Genomic DNA, 16,507 nt, shown 5'->3' on the forward strand with positions numbered 1-16,507 from the left:
AAAACATTTAATCCCATGCTTAGTTTTAAGCATGTGTGCATTCCTGTTCGTCAGAGTTGAGCATGTGCTTTAGCTGTTTGCTGTATTACTGTTTTTTGCGGCATGTGCTTCTACCATCCTTTGTTTGAGATGTGTTACTTCTGGTTTTGACTGGACAGAATAAGCTTTTGGAACTAGTAGATGCTGCGGAATGACTATATATGTTCTCCAGTATGATTTGGGGGGGGTTACAACGACAGCTGAGTGCTGTTAGCTTGTTTGTTTACTACTAGTTTTAGAAGGTTGCTTGTCTCTCATTGCTACCGTTTAACCAGTTTTCCACAGCACTCCCCAAAGGAGCAGATCCTCAGCTGGGGGTGGAGACTATTTGCCTTGGAGGGAGTGTATGAAGGTAGCTCTGTTACCAAACCTGGTAATTTTGTTGTGCATCTTCTGAGGAATGCGTCAGGTTTTTCTTAAAGCCTGAGCTCTTGGAGTCTTGCTTTTTCCCTGCACACTCACTTTTCATGCACACAGCACCAAACCCAGCACATTTTTTCTTCACACAGATGCAAGCAAGCACATTTCTGGTCTTCACGGTGGCGGGTGAGAACTTGAAGTGCGACCTGGCGGTTATGTTCTAGGCTCTCAAATCAAAAGGCAAATGAAGAGCACTTCACATTTATATGATTTTTTTCATGATTTTCAAGCCGATTTCAGGACTTTCCTGAGACCTGACTCACAGGTTTTGAACACTTTGTTTGGCAAGTCCTTGAGCTCCTGAAAGTCTAGCTTGCAGGGATTCAGATTTTTATCAAACTTTTTAGAGAGTCCATCCTTTCTTGCTGTGCCGAGCATTGTGGAAGCACCACGTAAGAGAAAGTGTGGGCCCTAAAGACTGTACAGTGTAAAGTGATTGCCAGAGAGCAGGGAGTGCCACTGCATCAGGTTTCCCAATCCCAGAGCACGCTGTGCAGCATGCGCTGCAGAGGGCAGAAGCCTAACGCAGCGCCGGGCTCCTTGCGTGCATGACTAACGTGCGGCTGCGGCTCGAGCTTCAGGCTGCCGAGGGATTTCTCAAGCCTGCCGCAGTGTCAGCACATGCCGTGGTGCCACGTGGCTGCGTGTGCAGCGAGTGCAAAAGCCTCAGCGACCAGGGAGAGCGCAGAATCCTAGCCGGCTCCGGAGAGCGCAGACTTTCCACGTGGAGTCATTGGGGTATTATTAAATGCCTACGAAATCAGTGAGAATGCATCCATTGTCCCGACTGGTCTTTGAATCAGGGGCACTGAAACAGGGAGATATTGTTATTCTTCTTTTGTTCCACATTCCCATGATTCTTTATTATTATTTTTTTTTAACTGAAATGCGATGATGTCAGTTTTATCCTGAACGCCAGAGGTGGAAGGAATGGTTAGCCAAGATTAAAGTCTCAGGATTTTCAATTTCCTTATGTAACTTATGGCTGTATGTCAGTAGTAGTAAGCAAAGGAAAATGCACTAGCTAGACCAGTGTTCTGTTCTGTTGCCTGAGGCCCCAGCTGAAATTTAATAAGCAAATGTAAGATTTTAGTGCTTTGGAATGGAAACTTTACGGTAACCTCTTTCTGCAGTCCCTTTCTAAGTGATGTATCACATGTATGGCTTGTGCAGTACACCTTAGATGCCGAATCCAGCTCTGTGATGCTGTTGTGTTGTCAGTCCTACCCTTCTGTTGCCTTTGCTCTGGACAGGACAGCATCAGCGTGGTTGTTGCAATGCGAAATGGCAGACCAGACCATGTGGTGACACGGCCTTCCTCTCCAAGCTTGGAGCCACGTGAGCCTTGAGGTCGCAGAGCAGTCTAGTGTTGAATATAGTTATGGCTGGGAATATATTCCCTGCAGCTGCCATTCAAACAGCTTCTGAAGCTGTTGGTTAAGGAGGGTGGGGAGATCTCTACTGGAGAGTTTTTTAAAGAAGAGATGATCAGAACATGTTCAGAGGTGGCTTATGGACAGCCGATCCTGGCTTGGGGAATGAGAGAAAGGGGGACATGACTTCTCTCAGCCCTGTTAGTTCTTATTCTTTGGCTCATTCTTCAGCTTCCAAAACACAGTGGTCTTCTACAGGATTCTCTCAAAATTTTTGGTTTTTATCAAGACAAAAATTCTGTTATTGCTCAAAGAGTCACCTGTCAGAGCAGGTTTGGCTCAGCAGTGAGAATGCAGAACCCTTTCATGGGAAATCAGAAAAAAGATTGCCGTTTTAAATATCCAGTGCCTCTGTCTCCTGCACAACAGTAGGTGACCAGTGTGTGCTCTCCCCTGTTTGTTGCTGGTTTGTGTCTGGCTCTACCTGATATTTAAAGTTTCTTCATTATGATGTTTCATGGAGACTTGTAAACTGATCCTCATCTTTCTCCAAGCATGAAAATCTAGTCTTTGAGGGCTGTGTTCAGAATCAGATCCTATCAGTAGCTGTTGGCAGGAACGCACTGAGATGGCAAAGGGAGTTTTACTCTTTCCTCAGCTCCCCACTGCCCTTCCCCATCTGTACCAGCTGGAACAGCCCATTAGTCTGCAGTTTTCTGCATGTTACTCAATACCTCCAATATCCGTTGCTGTCTTTAGATGAAGAGACTGAACAACTTTCAGGAAGTATATTGCATCTTGAATTCAGGCTAACCACAAAAAAAAAAAAAAAAAAGAAAAAAGAAAAAAAAAAGAAAAAAGAAAAAAGAAAAAAATCCTCCTTCCCTTGCACAACTGCATATTCTAGCTTTATGTCCAAACAGCACATGCAGGTGGTGTGCAAGTGGCCAGTCAAACATAGAGACTCCTGTCTAGGAAAGCACATAAACATGTTCTTAATGTTATGCCTGGGAGTAGACCCATAAAAGCCAGCAGTGTATGCAAGTTATGTTCCTTGGGTACCTTTCATGTGCTTTTCCTGGGTTAGGGCCCAAAATGAGGCTGTCTCACTCTACAGGTTCAGGCATGGTTATTGAGGATGGAAATTCGGTATACTCTGTTTTAATAATCAGATCTCCGTATCTGTAAAGTGTTTAGAGTTCAACTAGTGAAAGGTCCTACATGATAATAAACCACTGTTCATTCCTCTTTCCTTCCACATGTGTGTTTATTTCTGTTTGCTCCTCTTTCTTTTGCAGATGGCCGATAAATCTTGTCAGTGTTTTTTTGGCTTTATAGCCTTTTTTCAATCATCCTTCTTTTTGTGTCTCCAGCAATGTGCAAATCTGATCGTTTGCTATTTCTGCTAAGCGTATTTCCTTTCTGTGATGCTTGTCTAATTTTGGGGGCTTTTTTGCTGGATGATAGAAGGGACAAATTTGCAGTAGTCAAAAAATATCACCATCCCTAGTGCATGAAAAAAATGAATCCTTTTTAATCATTGATAAAATATAATAGTTTGATGGGAATTTCTTGTCAAGGTTGGAAGACTAACCAGTAGATTCCTGAGAAGCATCTTGTAACGTGTCTGTTAGATCAATTGGAATTGTATCTCAGGCCAGGGGAACAATACTACACAGGCCCTTAAAGTGGAGTGAACACAGATGACATTTTTATTCATTCTCAGCCAGATTGCTTGGTATTGTGTCCTCTCTGTGAAAAATGACACTCTGGCAACAGGCCACTGACTGCAAAAGAACTTGGCATGGATCTCCTGTTTGTCTCAGCCTGGGCTGAGCATCACCAGACTTGCCAGACCGCTACCCCCAGGCTAAGAGTGTGAAAGCACCCGCTTTCTTTAAGCAGCACCTCTCTGCCCTTTTTGATGGAAAATACTTGAGGGAGGAAGAATAGTTCCTGACTGTTGAGATCTTTGGCGGCACCAGTCATGTTACTTTGCTCTCCCTGTAGTCAGAGCATTAGCTCTGCCAGCTGAGCATAACTGGCAAGCTTGGAGCAGCCTAGCCAGCTCCAAACACAGATTTTTTTCAAGGCTTCCAGTTCTTTGTTTCCCATCTCCTTTTTCCTTTCAGGTATCTTAAGTGGGATTTTCAAAACCCTCCAAGTGATCCAGAAGACAAATCCAATTAACTTCCAGTTGTACCTGGGCCACCATAGCTAGTGCAGTGGGTACTGACAGCCAAACCCCACGGATTTCCCTAGGACTTTTCAGAGGGAGACTCCCCAGCTCCACAGTCTGTCTCAAGTGGAGAGCTTCTGTAAGGTGACGGGGTACACTGTGGACAAGCTGACACGCTGAGCAGCGGGTTATATTGCAGCAGGGGTCTTGCTATGAAAACCAGTGCAGTTCCAGGGTATTTACATCATTATCCAGTAATCCATATCATAAATCATCTTGACAAGGTTCCTGTTGGAACCTTCCAGCCTAAGAGAGTGGTTTAAAATAGAGTGTAGGAAGGTTTTTCCTCTTTGAAGAACACCAGTTTAACTATTAATTTTGTAGGATTCCCAGATACGTTGTGTGAGTTGAATAGTTTTCATTCCATCCATTCCATCCATCCTTCCTTCCAGTAGGAGCATGGTGAGATATACAGCAGCCACGGCTGTGCACTAGGACACACTGGACGGAAAAACTGTCTCTGGATTTCTGTTCTACCCGCTGGAACCAAATTCTCATTGTGCCACTATGGAGCGGGTATTTCTCTAGCTGAATAGTTGCATTTTTGGGGGTAAGGACAATGTCTTTGCTTTCAGCTGCAATGCAGTGTGACATGTACAGTAGGACCTGTCAGGATTCATGAAGTCAGTTCGGTTTCAATGTTAATAAGCGCTTAATCAAGTCGTTTGTCTCATCCAGGATGTCACATTCAGCAGTGGATTGTGAAATGCTTGAAAACAGGAATCATAGGAGCATTATTTAATGCTAAGTGTTATCCACATCATATCTGAAGCTTGAACATGCCAGGAAAGCATCCTTCACATTCTGCAGCTAATCTGTCCGGGCTTTCAGGATCAATCGTAAATTGGCCGGGTACGTACACTACTGTTCTCTGTATATGTGTGGCATAATATTATACGCTGTATTCAGTAATTCATTCTCATACTGCCTATCTGTTACCTATTTTCTATGTGTAGTTCTTTTGCTTTAAAATAATACTGTGCACTGTTGGACCATCGCTTTAGTCCAAGATAGACACTTTAAACCTAACAGAAACTTGCTGAAACGTAAAACCAATAGTCCTCCCTCTAGTCCACTTGTGATATGTAAGGAGAAAGAAAGAGGTTCAAGCCAAGCAGCTGCTGGTGGGATTAAGTTGGAAGCTATCCAGAGGGACCAGATTTATGATTATCATCTCCTGTTCTTGATGTAGCCTTCAAGAGGCACAGGACTAGGGGCCAAAATTGCATCTTTAATATTTAGGTCCCATAAGTTTTTTCCAGTTACAAAAAAGAAAAGAAAGCCATAGCGAACTCATGGTAAATATTGTCCCCATGTATTTTCCTAAAATGTTTAATTTACATTTGATGTTGCGTCACTTTTTTTTACAAGCTTGTTTCTGTCTGCAAATATGCAGGTATGGTACTCTCGGCAATAATAAAAAAACATACCGGAACACAGCATATGGGACATATGTTGTTGTACAGCTATGTCATTATGTAAAAAATTTCTGCAGAGTGAAACACTGAAAAGTCATTTTTTTTGTCTTAGGGAACCATTTTCATTTTGTATTGTAGATTTTTAGGACTCTTGCACGTAGGTGTACTTCTTGTGAACCAGACCCCTTGTGGTAGCTACTGTGCAGATACAGAACAAAAGAGTCCAGGTCATATCTGGGAAAAAAACACTTTGGTTTGGCATTTTTCCAAGAGTCTATCCTGAAATACTCGGTGAACAAAGATGGAGAAGGGGAATTATAAGAAAAGGAGAAAAATTTAATTTTCTCTGAATTTTATTTTATGCTTCCACAGGTTCAATCAAAATGAATCCTGCTTACTTCCAACCAGTACATCAAAAATACTGAATGTTTTCAGGATTAACGTTTTCTGTGAAAATTTTTTTGTTGTCCCAAAAGCCATTTCTCCCTAGAAAATGTTTTACCTGAATTTAGTACAAGATCTAATGAGTGCTGGAGCAATTAAAGATTCAGAGACTGTAAGGAGTCTCAGGAGTGCAGGAGACGGATAGAATCACGGCTTAAGCTACTGAAATACCTTCCATCAGAAATGAGTGTTTGGAAACCTCAGTTTCAAACAAAATGTTATGTTCACATATACCAAGTTCCAAATACTCATCTTCTCCTCCCACCCTCCCACTAAACAAATGGAAATCTATGAAATACTCAAATTTATATCTCCAGGAAGACAGAAAATGCTTTATTTCTATTTTAAAGTTTTGGGCAGGTGCTCAATATTTATGACGATAGGATCATAAAATGACATAGATAGGTTGGTGGGAAAGGTGCTGTGGGAATTTTGAATATGACTTTGTAAAGTGTCACATTTATCAAATCTTAAACTTCAAATTTGAACCAGGTTGTTGGTTCATTTGCATATATCATAGCATAGATATTGTGGGTAACAAAATTTTTAAATCAATGAAATGTGTATATGTAGGGCTGGATCATGCCTTCATATTCTACAATCAGTTAAGTTGCTTTTATTTAATTCTTGTAACCACTACCCTTTTTTTAAAAAAAGAAAAAGCCTTTTAAATATTTTTCATTAACACATACTATTAAGTGGGTAAGTGCCCTAAGTATATTTTAATTTAATTTAGATTTAACAGCAACATTTTTCCCATGCTAATTAAATGCCAGTTTGTTATTAAAAAAATATTTATTGAAGTTGAACTCAATGATAGATACATATCTATCACATCACTGTTAAACCTCATTAAATAGTGTTTTAATTGCAATTTGTTTTTAATTACCATTCATTAAGCATATTATTAAATCTAAATTGCATACTTATGAGTGGCGGGTTTGCCGATAAAAGTGGCTAAGGCTCTTAACTACTGCATTGCTTCTGGGTTCCCATAATTTGAGGTGTATAGGGTGAAATTTTGACCTATTCATGTTATTGCTAACTGTGTGCCCTCCCTGCCTGCCTGCGTGTCCCATCTTTCTTAAATAGAACTAAGAGTATCTGAACCAATCAACAGATATAAAAGGAAAATAAAGTATGAAAAATGGTGACAAAACAGCTCTTTGGGCAAAGAAGGAGGGAACCAGTGGGGAGGAAGCTGGAGCGAAGAGGGAACAAAGGCAGAGAGAATACAAGTTAAACAGGACATTGAAACCAATCATCTAGATTTAAAGAAGTACAGGTTGGGGACTGGCTGCCTGAAGGATGCAGAGGGATACTACTAGTGGGTTGCAGAACTTTTTTTCTTTAAGTCATCGTTACAAGTTCAGTCAAGGCCAGTTGCTGTTACCATCCGTTGACAGCCTGGTGGCTTTTCAGCAAAGTGAGCTGGTGGTCTCAGTCCATGTGATGCTGGCACAGCTGTTGGCATGGACAGCCCAGTCCCAGAGATCAGGACAGAAGCATGCTGTTTGTCGGTTGTTGTGCCATATCAGTTCACAGATAATAATTATCAAAAAAAAACAAAAAAACCCAGTGCCTTTCAATTTTTTGTGATGTGTGACCCTCTAATTTTTTTTTCCAGAGGCAGCGTGAACCCCATATAGAAGTGCTGCTCAGATGACCAGCCTTACGGTATGTGTCAGCTTGCTTTTCTCAGTCACATTTGCCAGACTTCTAAGAAGTAGTGCATGAACCTAAGGCAGACTGAAAAACCCCACTATAGAAGGTTTTCCTTTCTAAGGATAATCAATTTATATCTCAACAAAAAGACCTCAGTGAGTTGTCTTATCATTTGCTGTCCTTTTTTTATTTTAGTTTCCAAAAAAAAGAGAATTCTGGAGCCTTTCACCTGGAAGTGATGCCCTATTTTGCCAGAGGGGAGGAAAGGCTTGGAAGAATGGTGTAAGGGTGCTCTTCTGAGGGACACCAGCTCAGCATAACCAGTTAGCAAACTGGAGAGCCATTCCCCAGGCTGATTGGGGGGCGGGGGGGGGGGGGGGGGGTAACAGACCAACGGCCTTAGTGCCTCATGAGGTAGAGCCTTGCCATCCTCTAGACTTTTAAGGACCAAGAAAAGATCTCTGCAAGTGTCTGACCCTGTCAAAGGACTAGGGGAGGAATTAATGGGGACAGGGGCCATTGGGCAATGCCATAGGGCTCATAAGACAATGAAGGTGATGTATGTTGGAGTTTAAGGTGATGTATCTTGGAGATAGCTAAAGTAGCCTGAGCTATTGCAGACTTTCCCATGGGCTCGGTATGGAAACGGAGTCAGGCTTTGTACATTGACAGTACATGGAGCACTCTTTGGCTCAGATTCTCCGTGTACTGAGAATGGGTTTGTGCCAGGTTATCTCCATTGACTCATGGATTTTCTCCAATTCACAGTGCAGTTTAAATCGGATGCAGGACTTCTTTTCTCCTCTTTCCATTTCATGAATCTCTTTCAAAACCTTCTGTACCAGATGTTACAATGGTAAACAAATCATCCTGGCAAACCAAAGTATCTTCTCATATGTTAATGTCAGTGTCACAGTAGGCGAGGTCCTAGCAGCAGTGCCTGTATCTGCCTCTGGATCTTCTGCTCATAAAACATTAGTTATACAACATTTTTTTGGCAGATGGGTATCTTCCATGAAGAAGCCCTTTCCATTCCAATACAACAGTGCTTTTATATGGACTGTTTCAGTCTGTGTTGCGCAACCCTTTTGCACAATGATTCATTATGCTATCTTACTTCTTGATATGCTGAATCATTGGATGACATTTTGCCAGCTTTTCTGTATGCCAACAAAAACTTGCTCATGTTTCAAAGACAGAGAACGCTGCAGAAATTGCTGCAGCACAGTGAGCCTCAATGTTTGGCTGGGAGAAGTTCTCAGCAGGCTTTAAACTCCTCCACATGGGTGGGGAAGTTATCTTTCAGCTGCCGCTCGCTTTGGCTGGCTGCAGGGAGTTGCACATGGGTTCCACTTGTCATTAGAAAGCTGCAGAAGGCCCAGGAGGCTCCTGCTCCCTCTTAACTGATGGCAAGCAACTCTTTTTGCACTGTGTCACTTTAACTGGGAGGAAATAAATCAATCCATCTATCCATAAAGCACAACCTGCATTTGAAGACTTCACCTAGCGGAAACAGGGAACTGTGGAAAAGACTCGAGGAGTATTTGTGTTGCCATGTTGGGGGGACTGCGTATTGGTACAGGCTTCTCCCAGGGTTCCTCCATGACCCCGGGTGCTCTTGTTATTGCATAGAGCTGCTTATTTTTCATAACTCAGGGGCCTGATAATGATTTCTAACTTCCTTTTTAGAAATGAATTTACTTTTTGTCAATCCTCTGCAGTATTGGCTCCTTGCAGCGACGAATGACACTTGGCCATTCTGGGATTCTTTCTGATTTCTTTTTGTTAAGAGTTTTTAACTGTAAATATTTATCTGCTTACAAATATTTCAGAATTAACTGAGTGTATTCACAGCTGTTCTGAGAAGACGGACAAGATCTTGGCCTGAAAGGATTACATTACAGTGTTTGAATACAAGCTTTTTAAGGAAATACTGTTGTATTTTTTAAATGTGTTCTTTGAATACTTTGTTGTATTTCCCAATGTGCTTCAGTTATGTAGCGCAGCGTAGTGGTATGTACATTATGTGCTTTGTGGCAAACATTTGAAAGGCCATTGTTTTTCCTACAAGGAGATTAACTCTGAATCCCGAGGGAAAACTCTAGGTTTTCACTTTGAAGGAGATGTCCTCAAAGACCTTAAGGGTGCATTTGCTCATCTGATTTTTAAGTGTAATTATCACACTCCTTGCATATACAAAAATATCCAGTATTTTTGATGTCGTTACCTGAGACAGGCAGTTCTAGTGACTTTTATTTCCCCCTGTGCTTACTGCACACACAAATTCAGAGAATCGGTCCATCTGCAGTTAGGCTTTGATGTGAAATATAATAAGTATCAGATTTTAAAGAGCAGCATGTACATATTTGTCTGACACGTATATGTATAGACAAGGTCAAGGAACTTACTGTAAGTGTTTTTATTCAGGGTCCTGGCTATGTGAAACATTCTTCATATGGAAGCTGTAATTACCGTAACATGTATATCTGTGCTTTGGTATTGCCTTTCTATACGTCTGTCAGTTCACTGTCTCAGCCTTATTAAGAGTTGTGCATCATTTTTCAATGCAATGCAATTTTGCGATGTATTTATTTGTTTACATCTTCATTCCTCGTGCTACAAGCTGCATGTCACACTCTTGTCTCACCACCTCCTCTCATGCCCAAATGATTTTGCAGGGCTGCCCTGTCAAAGAAATAGGTCAGACAAGTTACAAGAACTGTAGTTTGGTTGGATGGGGATCCACCTAGCAACACCACCACACTAATGCGGGATTGGGAAATTTGCCCTACAGGAGTTTGTCTTGATTAAAGGCTTCAGCCTGTCTTTGCAACACAAACACAGGAGCCCCCATGCTGCTCGCTGAAATTTACAGCGTATTTTCTTTTTACTCAAGCATATTGAAGCAGAACAGAAGAAAGGATCAAAGGTACCGTAATGTTTCTATAAACAAGTACTACTTAGTTTGGTTTTTTTTATCTTGGGTTTATTTTTTTCCAAACAAATCTTCTAGGCACATTAAGCTCAGATTTCTTTTTATTGCCAAATCACCAGCTGGCAACAAAATCACATATGTCTGTGTAAATAAAGTAGATGAGAAGCTGAACAGGAGATTGGGAGATGATTCAAGGAGTCGTATTGGCTACTACACCTTAAAAATTGACTGTTTTATCTGTCTATTCAGCAGTGTCTTATACAGACCCCTTTTCAGCACAAAGTACAAAATAACCCCAAGCTGAGATTTTAGTCTGTGGTTTTCCTCCCTTCTAGTGAATTTACAGGAAAACAGATAATTCTCTGGATTCAGAGCTTTCTCAGAACTTCATTTTTTGTTTGCTCATCAAGTGATGAGTAATCCACTCCCTGTTACTCAAATATAGGTGTAACTCTTATGATGACTGATATTATTATGAGGCATTTTCACTTGGAGGGGAAGATCTTCCTTCCTTTGAAGGTAATGCGATTTTGCAATTGGCTTGAGGGCTCTATTACTGTCTTTTTGGTATGTTTGGATTCACTTGGCAATGAAACCTCAAAATTGATTAATTTATCTTTAAGGTGAATGTTACTATTCCTTCTCCATTTTTAGACTGAAATGGCACAATCACCTCAATCTGTAACCTTAAGTTACGTTTCTTCATGCCACCCAGTAATTTGTAGGGAAAAGAAAAAAAAAAAAAGGAGCCTGTCCATTTTTTTTTTTGACGAAAGTATCAAAAGCTAAGTAATCATCTTCTTACATCTAAAACCAGATGAACAAAAGCATCTCTTCAGACCTGGGTGATTATGAGACAGACTTCCCCAAGCAGATATGCAAAATGGGTTCCTTTTGCCGGTGCTTATACTCGTGTTAGGTCCCCGTTGAAAGAAAGTTTTGCATAAGTATTGAAGAAAAGGACATTTAGTTGTATTTGTCTGTTTGAATATCTCTAATCCAGGGGAGATGTTGCTAAGGAGAACGGAGTGACAGGATTCCCTTTGTCGGAGCAGTGGCACAGAAACCTTGTAACAGCTAGCCAGGATCTGTTTGCGGGGGCAATTTTGCCCTCAGTCAATAAGCTCTAAAAGAGCTTAATTAATGAGTGGAGAATGAGCTCCATTATCTGTGAGGTGGAGGACAGAAATGAAAGGGGTTAAGCATAGACAGGCTTTGTTTCTTGCTAAAACTTTTTAATCCTTGCCTTCTCCCTAACTTCCTCTTCTTGGGAGATTTCAGTCCCAACTGACTTCTTCAAGCTCTCGTCTCTACCACAAGATACGTTTTTCTCTGCAGGGACGTAGTTCTTTTGTTTCCTCCCAGTGTTTCCCCTTAGTCCCTTGGCTGTAATGTGAGGGTGAGGTGCTTCAGTTTGGGAAATATCAGTGCATGCTCACCAGCTGCATTTTTCCCAAATCGGAGAGAATAGAGAACACTTTCTACCCCACTCCAAATCATCTGCGTAGAAAGATAAACTGGGAGTTAACAAGGGTCAGGTTTATGACAGGGAAAGAAGACTGCTAATGACCATTATCTGTGCCACAGGTTTAACTTCATTACTTTCGCATTAAGTTCTTAATGCCCAAAGCAATAAGCAAACTGAGTCCTGTTGAACTGTAGTAACCTAATCTTCTCTCCAAATGAAATAGAGGGGAAAGCAGAGCCATTTGACGTGGGCTTTACTTCATCCTTTCTTTTCCCATCCTCCGTTATTAGGCATGATGGAGTTTCCCTCCCATCTCACAGCCTTTTTCTTTTTTTCTTTCTTTCCTTGAATTCCTTTTCCTGAATTTTGCCGGCTCTCCAAAGCTGTATTTGATGCAGTGATTTCACAACCATCTGATCAGAGGTGGATTTAGGCCTCCCATAGGAGTGAGGCCAGGATTTGTCACTCAGAAAAGTCTATGATGATAATTTTTGAAGGTAAAGGCCTATGCAAACTACGTCCGTAATCAAAAGCTTGTGCATTTCAGAGATAAGTCAAAGGGCCACCAAAATTGAGCTAGTCATGGCATTGTGGGTCCCAGTAAGTCAGAGCCCAAATCTACAGGAATATATTTACTAGATGTTTTGAAACGTGATCACATTTTTGCAAGGAGAATGGAAGATGATCTTGGGCAATTCTGCCTGAATGTGACTTGTAGGCATACAGTAGCCTTGATCCCACCCGTACGTTCCTCTTCTGCACATTTTCTAGTTAAAAGCCCTGCTGACATTTATGACCCCAGACTTGCATCGCTGCATGTGTAAACAGTTCAGGTGTAGTGAGGAATGAGCAGACACTAGCACAGAACTAATTATAATTCATGATTTTGAATGAGATCAGCATTCCTGTTGTTTCAACTCTTTTCCTTTTCACCCCCAACTTTATCAACCAAAAAATAATGAAATACCCTCTTCTGGTGTGACCTTGAGACTTTTGTTCTGTACCTGGAGAAGGAAAAGCCATAGAGTCAGAAGAGGGAGCACAAACAGATTTCCAAATAGCTGTGGTTCCTGGACTGAAATCCTTAGCTTTTGGCAAACGATGAACTCAACAGTGCATCGTTTTTTGGGTTCCCCAACAGAACTAGAGGGAAAGAACTGGTGTTGGCTGGTGAGTGATGTAACTGTCCAGTGGGGAAGAAATACAATACTGCTTAAGAAGAAGGATCCCAAAGTGATAGGTGCCTTAGAAAAATGATAGATTAGATAGGTATAAGAAAATAATATAAACTATGGAGAGTTAAGCAATGAAAGTGAAACCTATGAAAAAACCCTATCAGCAATGCAATGTAATATATTACCATAATCCAATATTATATGGTAACCTCCATATGCGAACCTTGCACTCTGAGTAATAAGTGCTGAAGGCTGAACATTTATCTTATGACCTGTTCCCTGTTCAGAATGATCAGGGTTACCAGATATTCAGGATGCTGAGAAAATTGTCCCTCTGTAATAATGTTTCCCTGCCATGCAGGACAAAGGGTTTTAGTTTCCTTGCCCTTCTCTGCTTTGGGAAGGCTACAGCAATGTTTATGTTCACTAACCAGGAAAGTGTGGCTGGAATCTGGGTCTATAAGTGTTGCATTAAGGCTTGATATATCAGTCTGACAGCCATCAACTGTTCTGACCAGTGCTGTCTTCTCTCTACAGACATGTCTGCTGTCTGACTGCTTGGCTTGACACTAAGGCCACCCTTGCCACTTGTATTGGTCTCAGATTCTTCTTCAAATTGCCAGCACCTTCAGGACTTTTCTCCCAAATGAGGTATTTCTTGTGTTTTGAAATGAGGGGGTCAAGTGAACTGCAGGGCATATTAATTCAGGCTGCTGGGAATGGCACAGATAGGAAGAAGTGAGTGGTGGATCCCACCTCAAGTATGTGTACATGCCGGCAAATTAAGTGGTCGTTATTGGGTCCTTAGTACTGACTTAGGAGGAGGAGGAGGATCAGCAGAGTGTATGAGAAACTGGAAATCCAGAAAGTCTGCTGTTACAGGATACGGAGCTTGTTCTGTGAGGTGCTCAGCTTTGCTTGCCTTCTGTGGGAGGGAAGGGAGTGTATTTTATCCCTGTGCTGGGCTCTTTAAGACTTGCTAACCCTAAAATTCAAATGTCTCCAACTTTGATAAGTTTCTAGCCTTTCCCACTTCTTATTTTCTTGGAGCTCTCTCCCATCAGTGAAGAGAATCTCAGAGATGCCAAACCCTCTTCTTCTTTTTTTTTTTTTTTTTTTTTTATCTTTTTAATCTTCTTTTACCTCTCTGGTAAAATAACCTACCCCTTCCATGAAAGAATTCAGAAGAGGTGCAACCTTTCTACATTCAGACTGCAGCCTCCTTTCGGGCACTGGAAACAGCTTCAGCAGCTGCCGGGCTGGGTACTTAGCCCTCGGTGCCTCCTGTTGAACAAACAAGCTGCCACAGTTCTGAAGTTCAGGGTGAAGAGGGCTTAGGGAGAAGCAACATTATTTTCTAGGAGCCCTGAGCAGACCAGGGGCCCCTGCGCAGTGAACTATGTCTGATGTAACGCAGCCTGCAAAATTAAATTTTGTTCAGTTTAAGCATTTAATCACTGCAGATGTTCAGGAGATACTCTGTGAAGCATCACCTACTGGGGCCCTTTGGACAGATGCTGTTTGCTTTGACACTCCATCTGCCACTTAGAAATAATCACTGAAGCTTTAACTAGCAAAACCCTGCAGGGCTGGCATCAGGGCATGGCATGTAAGAGGTTAAAAATAATCTCAAGGTCAGTGCATGCCATGCATGCTGGAAGGTCAGTGACTGATGATAACCAATTCTTGCTCTCCGTGCTTCTCAGCAGAGCACTGTGTGTATCATTACCAAAAGGTTTTTGTTTTGCTTTTTGGAAGATCTTCTAATACCAATGATATTGGCCCCATAGATTGTTAGAGTCCATGCATTCAGAGCGTATTTTGCAGATGAGCAAGATACAGCACCAAGTAATGGATGTGGCTTAAACCAAAGGAAAAACTTAGTCATTCCATACCAGCAAACAGAACTATGTAGTTTAGTATGGGAATGGGGCTCCATTGGGATCTAGCAAAAGACAGCATAGTTGCTTGAGAGGTGTAGTGCCTTTGAAAGACGTTTTCTTTTTATTTTGCAAGACAGCAGGAATTTGACCATATCTCTCAGGAAGAGCAAGCATGGAGACAACTAGTCCAGTAAATATTTTACACCATGTTCGTAAACCCTGATGAGCCCAGACACTGATAAGCCTAGACCATTCCAGGCCCTACTATGTCTGAATGGTGTGTCCCCACCGAGGCTCCCTGCCAGCAGCTCTTGTTGCTGGTGGCAGACTGTAGTTCCCCTTCACTGGTGTTCCCAACCCTGTTAGTACCGAGGATTATAAAACCAAAAGGTACAACAGAGCGCTCCATTTTGATCCATTGTATAACATTTGATTCTGTGTAAATCTATTATCAGATACCTCTCAGAAGTCTGATCGTCAGCTATTGCCTTTATTAGCTCCGTTTCTAATCTAAGAAGAGAAACCAGATTGGTCTGGTAGGCCGTAGTTGCCATAAACTCGTTGACTATGGATAGGTTTGTCCATTTCCATGTTTTGAGTTTTCCTTCTGTTCATTTGTTTTCATCAGGCTCAGTATCAGAGTAATGTATCATTCTGTTCATTGTTTTAAGACATTGGCATCATCAGGTTTATTTTCTGGAATTTGCCTTGTTCTAAGGTATACTGAAAACATTTGTTTCCCTGTTTGGAAGCTCTTAGATGGGAATTGCTTAGGCATGTTGTCTTGAAAAATGTCTTGCTCTGTTAGGATTTTGCAGTTGAACATCAGCTCTGAGCACAGATTCCATTGTTAAGATTCCTAATAGACTTTAAATTTACTGTATTTTATGCGTTGTTCTACTGGCTGAATATTTTTCCTTGCTCTTAATAGGCTTCTGCAATTTAACAGTGTGGATTAGTTATTTGACTGGTACCATCTCAAGAAACTCCTGTCAGTGAGGCTTTTTTCTTTCAACTGGTTTGCCTATTATAAGTTTCACGAAGGTGAAAACTGACCTTTTCAAGGCACCAAATATATAGCATTACTAGTCTGAACTTTGATTTTGTTGCCTGCAACAAGTGTGATGAACTCTTAAGTAACTGTACTTACATTATCATTAAGTCAGTTGTCTGATGAGTTCCTCTGTTTGTCAAGGGTAAGTTAGAGGGATTTTCCCCAGGATGGTGTCTTCTCCCCCAGCCTAATGGGTTACAGCCAAAATATTTATTGATTTTAAGGGGAGTGATAGGATGTGTTTGTAGAGAAAAACTGCTAGCATACATCTCTCATGTGGGACACCCTCAGGCTAATAGATTATCTTTTCATGCTACACCTCACAATCAGCCAGTTTTTTACATCAACTTTCCTGCTTTCTAGCATGATTATAGGGGATGTCAACAACTATGCC

General features: G+C 41.4%; 1 long non-coding RNA gene across 1 annotated transcript in view; it reads left to right on the forward strand.

The window, feature by feature from the left end:
- LOC112979098 (uncharacterized) overlaps positions 1 to 16,507 on the forward strand; it is a 135,827-nt gene that overhangs the window by 26,503 nt on the left and 92,817 nt on the right. Inside the window, exons 2-4 of the long non-coding RNA XR_010391867.1 lie at positions 4,750 to 4,923; positions 7,561 to 7,610; positions 13,714 to 13,827. This is a non-coding gene — a long non-coding RNA (uncharacterized LOC112979098). The remainder of the gene's footprint in view (positions 1 to 4,749; positions 4,924 to 7,560; positions 7,611 to 13,713; positions 13,828 to 16,507) is intronic.

Source organism: Dromaius novaehollandiae, chromosome 16, assembly GCF_036370855.1.
Source record: "Dromaius novaehollandiae isolate bDroNov1 chromosome 16, bDroNov1.hap1, whole genome shotgun sequence".
Classification (NCBI taxonomy): Eukaryota; Metazoa; Chordata; class Aves; order Casuariiformes; family Dromaiidae; genus Dromaius; species Dromaius novaehollandiae.